The sequence below is a fragment of the Thamnophis elegans genome, chromosome 10 (genome assembly GCF_009769535.1).
Source record: "Thamnophis elegans isolate rThaEle1 chromosome 10, rThaEle1.pri, whole genome shotgun sequence".
Lineage (NCBI taxonomy): Eukaryota > Metazoa > Chordata > Lepidosauria > Squamata > Colubridae > Thamnophis > Thamnophis elegans.
In genome coordinates, this window is record NC_045550.1 from 38330594 (window position 1) to 38342789 (window position 12196).

Sequence of the window (12196 nt, forward strand, 5' to 3'; positions counted from 1 at the left end):
CTGTCAGCAGGATTTCCTTTTGATCAGGACTTAGTGATGAGGTTTTAAGGATTTGTTTGTAAGTGGGGAGAGAATTCTCTTGCTTTATTTGTTAAAGGAAGTGATAAATTGGATTATAAAATTCATTTAAAAAAAATAAGGTTAAAATATAGATTACTATTTCTCACAGCTATTAAGATACATTTGCTAATTAGGACTGAATGGTGAAATATGATAAAAGTATGAGATACTGTAAAGGAAGAAGAGTATTTTTTAAAAATTGAAATACAGGTCACCCTCAATTTATGACGATAATGGAGCCTGGCCATTACAAGTAGTGACAATCATTGAGATAGCCTTCTTCATAATCCCAGCCTCTGCTCTCCCTGATTACTACTGTTACAGGAACCCCAGGGACATTAAGTGAATATGAGGTACCTTGTGGATGAGGAAAGCCTTGGGAGGCCCACCATCCAAATAGATCCATAAAGAAGGTAGACAAGGAGCAGAAAGTTTTGCAAACCCCAAAACAGGACAGCAAAAATAAGAGCTCAGATAGATTTGGGCACAGCACCATGTTCCAATGCCAGAGAGGCTTCCAAAGAAGCCTTCATCCTTGGACATTGAAACCCTTTTTGTGGACTGTACCTCAGCCCCAATGCACTGGCCATTGGGAGATTGAAAACCTCTCCTGGCTCTTGCTAGCTTTGGTGATACCTGCCTACTCTATGGAAAGTCATCAGGTTCAGGACAAGTTTCCCAAAGCCTTTCCCTTACTTAATCCCCTTCCTCCTTCAAAAACTCACATTTCTTCTATAAATAAAAACAAATAGTTGGGAGGGATAGACTTGTTGATCTTCCCCCAGGGGTGGTATTCAGCCAGTTCTGACAGGTTCTGGAGAACCAGTAGCAGAAAATTTGAGTAGTTCGGAGAATGGGCAAATAGGCTGGCCCCACCCCCACTGCCTCCCAGCTGATTTTCTTTTGGGCATTTGTTGCTCTGAACAGTGGAAAGGAGCTGGAAAGCAGGTAAGTGGGGGAGGGAGAAAATGGGGATTTTGCAGTATCCGCCCCTTGCCAGGCCCACAAAGCCACACCCACAAAGCCATGTCACGCCACGCCCACAGAACCAATAGTAAAAAAATTTGAATCCCACCACTGTGACTTCTCCCCTCCATCCATTAGGTGCTAAAAGTAAACTTTCCACCTCTGAGCTCCAATCTCTATTTCTCATTTGTTAAATTTACTCCACGTCTGGAAAAAGATGCCAGAATCTGTACTTACCTTGACTGCAGGTTGAAGAGTAGAGGAAAGAAAGCAAGCAAGCAAAGAAAAACCTTCTGCAGTGTGTGCGGCGGAGATGAAGAAAAAGTGCATAAGCGTGTAAAGCACAAACACACAGCGAACGTTCAAGGCAGAAGCCGGGTCCTAAAGGCAGTTAGACAGCAGAAAGCTTAGAAACCTTTGGAAAGAGGTTTCAGGTTTCCAAGCTATTTGCTTGCCTATCTTGACTCCTTTAGGACCCAACTTCTACCCTGGCATACTTCTCTTTTTTAGAGAAGAACTTTTTCTTGGACTCTCAAAGATAAAAGCTTCAGGAAGATTTTCTTTGCTTGCTTGCTTGCTTGCTTGCTTGCTTGCTTGCTTGCTTCCTTTCCTGTATCTTCAGCCTGGCAGTGAGTCATCTCTAAGTAACTTACAGATCTTGTTATTCTCTTTCTAGGTATACAGAAAACTTAACAAATTAAATGGTCAAAAAGGATCGAGATTGGAAGGCAGAGGTATAATTTATTTTCAATACCTAAAGAGGGAGGGAATTATAAGGGCAAATGACTGTGTGGTGCTGCAGGGTGTCTCCTAACTTTGAAACATGATGTATGATTGTATATAGTTTGGGGGGGGGGTGTCATAACTTTGGTCATTAAGTGACCTGTCATATCTTGAGGACTACCTACACTAGAGGTGTTAAATTACTGAAATTGTTTACTTTGTAAACTTGTAAATTGTAGACTTGTGTAGAAATAGGGGGGAATAATTTTTATATATATCTTCTTTTTTTCTATCTGAACTGTTTAAATTTTTTTAGTTTGTATTGTTTTATCTGTGCATTTATAAACTTTAATAAATGATTGCAAAAAAGAAAGTCATTGGACACAATATTGGGAAAGACACAATATATATAAACGCTAGGTCTCCAAAGTAAATGGGAGAATTAGAGTGCTAATGGTATCCTTTTTGTCATGGCTGCTGGACTCCACCTCTTCCTTTTTACGACCCTGTCATTCAATTTGGAAATTACTTTATCTTTAAATATTTTTCATGTATAACCTGCACCTTCTTTTCTTAAGTCATTCTAGTGTCCAAGTAATTTTTTCACTACTTTCCTTTTCCCCCCAGAACATTTCCCCCCAGAATTCACTCTTGACAATATCAAATAATAGTCTGTCCCATATTCAAACATCTTACTTTTGCATTCTTCATTATTTTTTAAAAAGGAGACTAGAGACTCCTTTTATTTGGCTGGCTGTAAGAACATTATCTTGCAAGTCTGATTGTGTTCCTCTTCCTTTCTTTTTTATAGCTGCCTGAAACCTTTACACACACTTTCTACAGTCTTTGTGGGTTTTTTTGGGGTGGTGGTGGTGGTGTAACAATCTCCCCTCTCTCCCTGGAAGTCATAAGCGTTTCTCTCTTCTCATTGTAATTGGCTTTGAAATAGACAAGTTAGAACAGATCAAAAGAGCTAAGATTTCTTCTTTTATTCAATTTATAGACAGCAGAGGGGGCACTTACTTCCAGATAAAGACACCTATTAAAGATTAAAATCTTTTAAAATAAAAAAAAATGATTGTTTCTCCATTTACTAGAATAAATTCCACTGTTCTGGTTTATTAGTGATAAATTATTTTATCCAAAATATTCTAAAGGCCTCATTTACTTCTTACAAAAAAAATCCATTCAACCCAGTCTTCTCTACTCTGCTATTCTCCAGAAGGGTCAATAAAAGGCTATCATCATCCCCAGCCAGCATAATCATGGACAACTTGGCCCAGTATTTTTAAGATATGCAGCAGAGCATCAGAATGGGGTTAATATGTAGTCACAGGTAACACAGAGGTCTCAACATGTTTTTTTAGGAAGGGGTGAAAAAGTTGCCAACCTAAATTGTACTTGACCATGTGCAGCATCGCTGTTGTAGCACAAACTATATCCCTTTTACATATTAAGAAATATTAATCACTTAAGTCTTCACTTCCTCAAACATGGGCCACTATCATCATACTGTTTAATTGCTTCAAGATCCAATCTGGGTTGGTCGCTGGAACCAGAGGTTTAGTCTTCTGAGCTTTCGGACTTGTGCTGGAGCCCATCCTCAGGAACTTGTCTCTGGCAGAGTGTGTGCTTTGGGCTATTCTGTGTGATATTTATATGTGGCTGTCTGAAAGCTCAGAAGACTAAACTGCTGGTCCTAGTAACCGATCCAAATGTATGCTGCAACATTATCCTGGGACACATATATTCGCCTATTTAATTGTGTACTATCCTATGAAATACACTGTTTTTAATGGCAGTGAGCTGTTAATGATAATTTAGAATTAACTAGTGAGAATACCATACTTATTTAATTAATATACTGTAGTCATCTATTTGCTACCTATGAGAATTCATTGATTATCACTAATATAATATTTACAGGACTTTGTGTTTAGCACATCAAGAGTATAGGGTTATATTTTATAAGACACGGTTACCTACAATGTTATATACTTAATTAAAAATTAATGAGTACAGAGTAAAAACCAGAACTTAGAATGACACTGTACATAATACTTTATATTTTAGGAAAGCTACATTTTTAGTTCTCAAGGTATTCCAGTGTATTTATATGAGCCTCATTTAACATTACTGAAACTTCCAAAACATTCACCCAGAGTTCTGTTAGGCTACCAAAGTTAATACGTTACTGCCCACAAATACAAGAGGTATGACAATATTGCACCTATAAAGTTCAACAAATTTGCTTAAACCTTTATTTTGGGGCCAGAATATACACAGCCAAAGTTCTGGACAAGTTGTAAATAAGTTTTACTTGTTTTATTCCATGCCTATCATTTGTTCATATTATCTTGAATTATTCAAATAGTCTCTAAACCTCTTTGGGGTGGGGGGTGTTCTGTTTCCAGAGCATGCATTTTGTCACTGACCTAATTCTTCATTCTGAGCAGTTTCTGAAAGGATGTTGTCAGCAACTACTCATTAGAGAGCCAAATGCTTTGGCAAGCTTTAACTGGGATAGACATTCCACTTCCAGAATGGAGTGAACAAAAGGTTCACTTCCATTTCCGGTTGTTTAAATTTCCACTGGTAGAAAAGTCACTCAGTTCAGTATAGGTGAGAATATAAAGAGACAAGTAGAAAAAAAAGTGACTCCATTTGGCACAAATGTAATTCCACACCTGATTTAAGAAAAGTGCATTCAACCCATACTGACATGTGTCTGCATTTGCTGTGCCTTCAGGATGTTGTTTTCAAGTATTACATTTTAGGTAAGCTTAAGTGAACCGCAACATAATTAGCTTGTGCTTTTCTGTTTGTGAAAAGTGAACACACACACAAATTATTGGCATGTTCTTTTAGAAAATATTTATTTTATTTATTTAAAATAAATAAAATAAATATTTCAAACCTCAGGTCAAGTATTACTTTCTATTCACTCAAGTTGATAATTTTTTCCAACTATTGGCAACTCCAAATCTCAACCAATAAATGCTCTGTCTTACACATTGGCAACAAAAATCAGAACACCAAATACAAGCTAGGCGGATAAGACCTCATAGATGACCCTCACTCTGTCAAGGACTTAGGAGTACTCATCTCAAATGATCTAAGCCTCAGAGTTCACTGTAACAGCATTGCCAAAAATTCATTAAGAATTGTTAACCTAATTTTTCTCCAGTAACACTGTACTGCTAACTAGGGCATACAAAACCTTTGCCAGGCCAATCCTTGAGTACAGCTCTTCTGCCTGGAATCCATACTGTGTATCGGACATCAAGCAGGTTCAGAGGTATTTCATGAAAAGAATACTCTTCTGCTCACAATATAATACCTTATGCCACTAGACTTGAAATTTTGGGCTTGGACAACCTTGAACTACGTCGCCTACAGTCTGACCTAAGCATACTACACAAAATTGTCTGCTACAACATCCTACCTGTCAACGACTACTTCAGCTTCAACCTCAATAACAAATAGCAAACAATAGATACAAACTCAAGATAAACCACTCCAAACTCGATTGCAGAAAATATGACTTCAGCAATAGAGTGGTCAATGCCTGGAATGCTCTACCTGACTCCGTTGTTACTTCCTCTAACCTCATAGCTTTAACCTTAAACTGTCTACCGTGGATCTCACACCATTCTTAAGAGATCTGTAAGGGGGCATGCATAAGTGCACCAGCGTGCCTACCGTCCCTGCACTACTGTCCCCATTTATTTGTATTCATTTCATGTGCTCATGTCCATGTTTATACTTATACCTGTTATCTCGTACATGTTTGACTAACTACATAAAATAAAATATTAGATTCAGCAGTACAATGCTTATTACCAAACTCAAACACTACAGCTAATAAAGCTATTTGCAAGTAATTTCCCAATTACTTAACATTGCATGCAAATAGTCATTTTTAACATGTCTTTTTATGATGTTTTAAATTTATACAAAGATGCCTATATAAACTATGTACTGATTAAGCTATATAATTACAATGCATTTTTCATTCTGTGATACAAGGAACTTCCAGAGGCATAATAATATTAAGGCTACAAACATCTGTTTTATTCTAAATCTGTCTTAAGAAAGTCCTATACCAAGAAAACTACTCTGTATTTAGAGGTGGTGTTAGCGGAATTGGGATAAACCAAGTCTTCCATGTAAAAGCTTTATTCATTAGTTTATTAAAACAAGTTTAAGTATGCAATAGGATTTCCACTGGAAATTGGAGTCATTTGGAGAAACACAGTGGTTAGAATGCTATATTGCAGGCTAATTCTGCTCACTGCCAAGAGTTCAATTCCTCCTATCCTGACCAGCTCAAGGTTGACACAGCCTTCCATCCTTCTGAGGTGGGTAAAATGAGGATCTAGACTATTGGGGGCAATATGCACTGTAAACCACTTAAAGAAGGCTGTAAAGCACTGTATAGAGGCTGTGATATAGAACTCTAAGTGCTATTGCTACCACTATTAAAAACCAGCAAGCAGCATGACAATACCTCAGTCAGGAAAAATTGCTGCAATATGGGAGATTCATTGTTGCACTAGGAATTATGACTTTTAGAATGCTGATAATCATAACCTGTGTCCCACATGAACATGCATAGATCCTTGATGTTCCTCAGTTACAGCAAATCATAGGAGTCTTCAGATGAGAAAATAGGCAAACTCCTACCAGATGAGGATAAATTCTTCCCAACAGTAGAAATGTAAGAAAAATAGAGCACTGCAAGTAAATACACATGGGAAAATGAGGTTACAAATAAAAGCCGTGCTGGCCTAGTGGTTAGAATGCAGTACTGCAGGCTACCTAACTGCTCACTCCAGGAGTTCAGTTCCCACCGGTTCAAGGTTTGACTCAGCCTTCCATCCTTCCAAGGTCAGTAAAATGAGGACCCAGATTGTTGGGAGAAATATGCTGATTCTGTAAACTGCTTAGAGAGGACTTTAAAAGCATTGTGAAGTGATATATAAGTCTAAGTGCTAATGCTATTATTGTAGAAATGAATAATTTGTATTTATTTTCAAGAGTGTTCTGACTCAGCAAAGTGAAGAGATGCCAGGATCAAATTGAGAGAAGGCAAAACATACAGATAACATCTAATAAATACAATGGCAACACCAAGATTTGGTACCCAGGTTAAGCTCCTGTCTATATGATCCATACAATCATATTTTTATACTTTCATAGTGGTTAACCAAATTATGGTTCAGCATTACCTGTGAATGCAGTCAATTTCTACCTAATGAATTGTTAGGTCACAGCTGGAATATTGTGGGCAGTTCTCTCACTGCGTCTCAAAAAGGATGCAGTGGAAATTTATTTATTTATTGGATTTGTTTGCAGAGTTAAAGAAGTTTGCTGAATTAGAGAGGGTTTGGACTTCAACAAAGATGACCAGGGGGCTAATGCAACCTCCATAAGAGGAAAGAGTGTAACATCTGAGACTTTTTAATATAGAAAGCAAGTGAATGAGAGAGTTAAAAAGTACAAAAGTTTGCACGGTATGGATAGAATAGCAAAGGAGAAGTTAATTTCCCCTTCCTGGATTAGTAAAATTGAGGTAAACCAATAAAATTGAATCTGGGAGAACAAAACATTTAAAACAACATATAAATAAATTTGGAATCTGCTACCATGAGATGTAGAGCTATTAAGCCTGGCTGGCTGCAAAAAAAAAAAAAAAAAAAGAGTTGGACCAATTCCTGAAAGTCACAGGAAAGCAAGCCTTGATGTCACCGTTGCTACCTTTGAAGATCATGTGCTGGGAGATTTGTGGGTTTCCTTGTGCAATTGGTTGGCCACTCTGAGAACAGACAGATGGAGTAGATGGGCCGGCCATCCAATCCAACAGGGCACTGCTTATATTCATATGTTACCTTATGTTTCAATTGAATAAAGCAATGTATTTTTCCATTTGCCAAATGGGATGCATTGATAGCAATTACTGACTCTAGTTTTTCCACTTATTCATCAGTCCAAAGATTCTGTAGGCTCTGCTTGCTTTAGGTTTTCTACAAACTGAATTTAACCTTGATGACTTGCTCAACTCCTATTGACTATCCCACAAAATTTTCCCACAGGACTGGCATTGAGACCTTTCCTAATAGACTATGGAGTTTCACAAACTGCAATTCCCTTCATACAGAGCTCTTCTATACTGAGCTGGCGTGACGGTGATCATTTCCTGGGAATTTTAATCTTGCAGGTGCCTGGCAAACTGCTTGTCCTAAGAATTGTAACTATGGGATCAGATGGACTCTGCTCTACTTGGATTAAGTGGATTATTATAACAGGAAGAAACACTTACTAAAATCTGAAATTCCGAGTCAGCACATCAAAATTATAAGAACTAACAGTTCAGGTGAGTCAATTATTTGCCACTGCTCTAAACTACTTCAGTGACTCCAACTTGTTCTTGGATCATCCTCAGTCCCAAAAGGTATTTTGATGTACATTGCCTGGAAGCCAAGAAAGGTTTGATTTGGCTTTTTAATAAATATCAGAAATATTGTGCAGCCATGTCCTATTAGCAATTTAAGAATGCAGAGAAGGCATTAGAAGCAATTGCTTTGTGGGAAGACAAGGGAAATGGCTTTCTGATAGTAGCCACTGAAGCCAGAAACTCCACTCGGGCAACTCTATCATTAAAACATCCACTTTGCCCCACTTTTACAACTCCAGCTAACATCTGAGAGGCACATTTTAGTTCTCTTAACACATAAAGAAAAAGCCAAATCAAATTGATCTGAAAGCCTCTTCCCCATAGCTACCAGTAACAACTCCAGAAATTAAAAAATTAAGCTTAGAAACCTAAACCAGAAAACGCACCAAGCAAGGATTACCTAATAGCAGAACTGTAAGACCTTAGAATGGTAAACCCCAGTATCATTCACCCTTTCTAATTGCAATAGTGCCAGATCATTGGGGCACAGCAGTAATATTCGCTATAACAGTAGGAAAAAAATTGAATGACCATCCAATTAATTTATAGAAGGATCATCTGTACACCAAACATCTGAAGACAAAATTGTTTGACTGGCCAAAAGCATTTATCAAATAATTAGGAATAATTGTGTAAAAAAGAGAAAGTCCCAGTACTTGCTAAACGTCCCAGAATTTACAGATGCCTAGTTAAATGATCACAGAATTGACGAAACCAATATTTTAAAATACCTTAGAATCAATTTTCAAGTCTCTGATGAGAGAAGGGCTCATTCAGACCATGTAGTCTAGAATTTATATCAAATTTTCCATTGATCAAGGGATGCCATACTAATCCTTGATGCTTTAAAGTTATTCTATGTCCAGTTGTGGTCTCAGCTCCTCAGTGGTTGTCCGCTAGGCCCTATGGTAACTACTCAAAAACTTCTATCTAAACTACTATAGTAATATTACTATTACTATTAGTCTTCTCATTGTTCCTATCATCCATCTCCTCCCACTTATGCCTACAGGATTGTAACATGTTGGTTGTTATCCTTACGATTTATATTGATATTTCCTGATTGCTTATTTGTACCCTATGACTATCATTAAGTGTTGTACCTTATGATTCTTGATAAATGTATCTTGTCTTTTTATGTACACTAAGAGCATATGCATCACAGACAAATTCCTTATGTGTCCAATCAAACTTGGCCAATAAAGAATTCTATTCTATTCTATTTAAAGTTCTACAAAGTATCAAATTTCCACCAGTGTCTCAAATATAGTTCTCCAGAAGGTGGTGTAAATAAGATTGAAAGAAATATTCAGCTTTTCATCTATTGATTGTAGGTAAATTTCTGCTCACAGACTTGACCTCTTACACTAGCAGATAATTTTAATACTATATGGAGAAGGGATCTATCTGAGAAGCTGTATAGAGTCTGAAGAAGTTCTCCTATTCCTAGATTTAAAACGTGCCAAAAAGTTACCCAGAACCCATTGGACACTGGGTCTTTGTCATGTAGATGCTGCTGGAGATACATATAGCTTTTACAGGGATTCCAGGGCTCCTTTTATTTACCCTGATACAACAAATACTCCTGGCACACAGAAGCTTTTTACATGCAAATCCTCCTCTTGGACCAGACACCTCTACTTCTTTTGGCTGCTGCTAAATTCTGCCATACAGATACTAAATCTAGACAGGAACTAACAACTTCCAAGGATAATATTTTCCAGACTCCTGCCATGTAGCTCTGCCTATGGATCGGACAGAGTATCCGTTTTAAAAAAAATACCAGGATTTTACTCTTCGTTTTTAGATTATTCTTAGCTCAACTTCTACTTGTTTTGAGTTTAGAATTAACCATAGCACTTTACCCCCATAGGCAGAAAGTAATCAGAACATAGACTTTTCTGTGCTGCTGTCTAAATCGTTTCGGTTTTGCTTTGTTTTTATTCTTGCTTTTATCCTGACCCTTGGCCGAAATTAAGAATTGCTCGCTTGCTTGCTTTCTTGCTTACCATCCTCAAACGGTTCGCAGTAGCCAACATCCTCTGTTCCATCAGAGGGAGGCGAACTGCCTTGTTCGAAAATTGCAAATTTAACTCATCAAATTCGTGAGAAACACACTTCGCTGCACACACACACACACACACAAACTTTTCAAGCCCCAGAGTTATTTCTGTTCCGCAAACTCAATTTTCTCCCCAGCAATTACATTTCAGCCCATTTGCTGGCGGGCCAGTCTTAACAAACTCCCGGGCTGTCATCCGGCATGCAAGAATTTGAACCAACCTCTCTCTCCCAGCCGCGGGCAGTCGGGGGCAAAGGAAGAGCAGTGAGGGCGCGGGTGTGGGGGGGACGCTTGGGGAGACCCCCGAGGGAGGGTGGGGTGGAAAGGAAGAAAAGGGAAAGAAAGAAAGCCAATCGCGCCCATATGGAAGAAGCCGAAGGGAGGAGAGAAACCCAATTCAAACCAGAGGGAGAAACAAAAGAAGGGAGAAGAAGGGGAGGGGAAGGGCGCGCGCTTTGGAAACTCGCTTCCCCGGAGAACTCATCCCTGGGAAAGGCAAAAGGCTCCCGCTTGAGACGTACCTCCCCTCGAAAACGGCCGAAAAAAAACGGCTGCAGCTCCGCCTCGTCCTCCCACCGCTCGGCTCAGCGACTAAAGCGAGCCGCTCCGAATCCAGCATTTATCCCGCCGCGGTCGAGAGCGCGCAGAAGCGACCAGGCGGCGCCCACTTCTCTCTCTCTCTCTCTCTCTCGCCCCTCTCCGCAACATCCGCCTCCTCGCTTCCACTTTCTCCGCCGCGTTCCAAGCTTTCACTTTCTTCCGAGCCGCCAGAAAACGTAGAGAGAGAGAAAAAAAAAAGGGAGGGGGAACTCGCTGGTCCTGATCCCTTTCCAAGCGAGCAGCCCTCCCCGGCAGGAAAGCCCGGTCGCCGCTGGCTCTTTCTTCGCCGCCGCCTCCCCCACTTCACCCAAGAGAGAAAGCAGGAGGGCGTCTTCGGGCTCCGGCGCCAAAGCCACTTAGCTCTGTCGGTGTGGCTCCTGCTCTGTTTCGCTTACAGGCGGAATTCTTGCTTCCTTGCCTCAGGGTGGACTTGAGAGAGAATTGTAGTTGCTTTCACTGATAGCAACTATATCTTTTTTTAAAAAAATTAACAGATAGCAGCCGTATCTTAAAAAAAAATACCAAAGGGAGAAACAAAAACCTCAAGTGATCTGAATGATGGTTTAAATCAGCCCCCACCCCCAAACTTGTCAACTTTAAGACTTGTGGACTTCAACTCCCAGAATTCTCCAGCCAACTCTGCTGGCTGGAGAATTCTGGGAGTTGAAGTCCACAAGTCTTAAAATTGACAAGTTGGAGGACCTCCGTTTTAAATTAATAGCCCTACAGCAAAAGTGGTATTCAGCAGGTTCTGGCTAGTTTTGGACAACTAGTAGCGGAAATTGTGAGTACTTTGGAGAACCGGTAAATACCACCTCTGGCTGCCCCTGCCTCCATCTCCATCCTCTCGAGTCCCAGCTGATCGGGAGGGAATGTGGATTTTGCAGTAATCTTCCCTGGAGTGGGGAAGGAATGGAGATTTTACAGTATCCTTTCCCTGTCACGCCCACCAAGCCATACCACGCTCACCAAACCACGCCCACAGAACCAGTAGTAAAAAAAAAAAATTGAACCCCGCCACTCCCGTACAGCCAGAAAATGTTGTTATGTCCTACACCTGTCCAAGATGAAAGACGTATCTTGCATACGCCGTTTCTTCCAGCCTCTCCCGATTTCCCTTTTCTCCCCCGGAGCCGCATAACTTGGCCAGTTGCTCAGTCTCCCTGAGTAACTGTTAAAAAGATTTTCCTGTTGAGGTTTTTGTTGGGTTGGGTTGACTCCGCAATTGGTAAACATCCCTAGTGAAAGTAGAAATAGGCTGATCAGAGATAAACTTCCCTGGTGCGTATGAACAATATCGTTTGGCTATACAGGGAACATCTGCAGTC

At 39.7% G+C, this 12196-nt stretch overlaps 1 protein-coding gene across 1 annotated transcript in view; it reads right to left on the minus strand.

Annotated features, from left to right (window-relative positions):
- SERPINE2 (serpin family E member 2) overlaps window positions 1-11192 on the minus strand; it is a 32916-nt gene extending 21724 nt beyond the window's left edge. Inside the window, exon 1 of the mRNA XM_032225985.1 lies at window positions 10790-11192. The gene's annotated coding sequence lies outside the window, so the exon portion shown is untranslated. The remainder of the gene's footprint in view (window positions 1-10789) is intronic.
- Between the last annotated feature and the right edge of the window lie 1004 nt (window positions 11193-12196).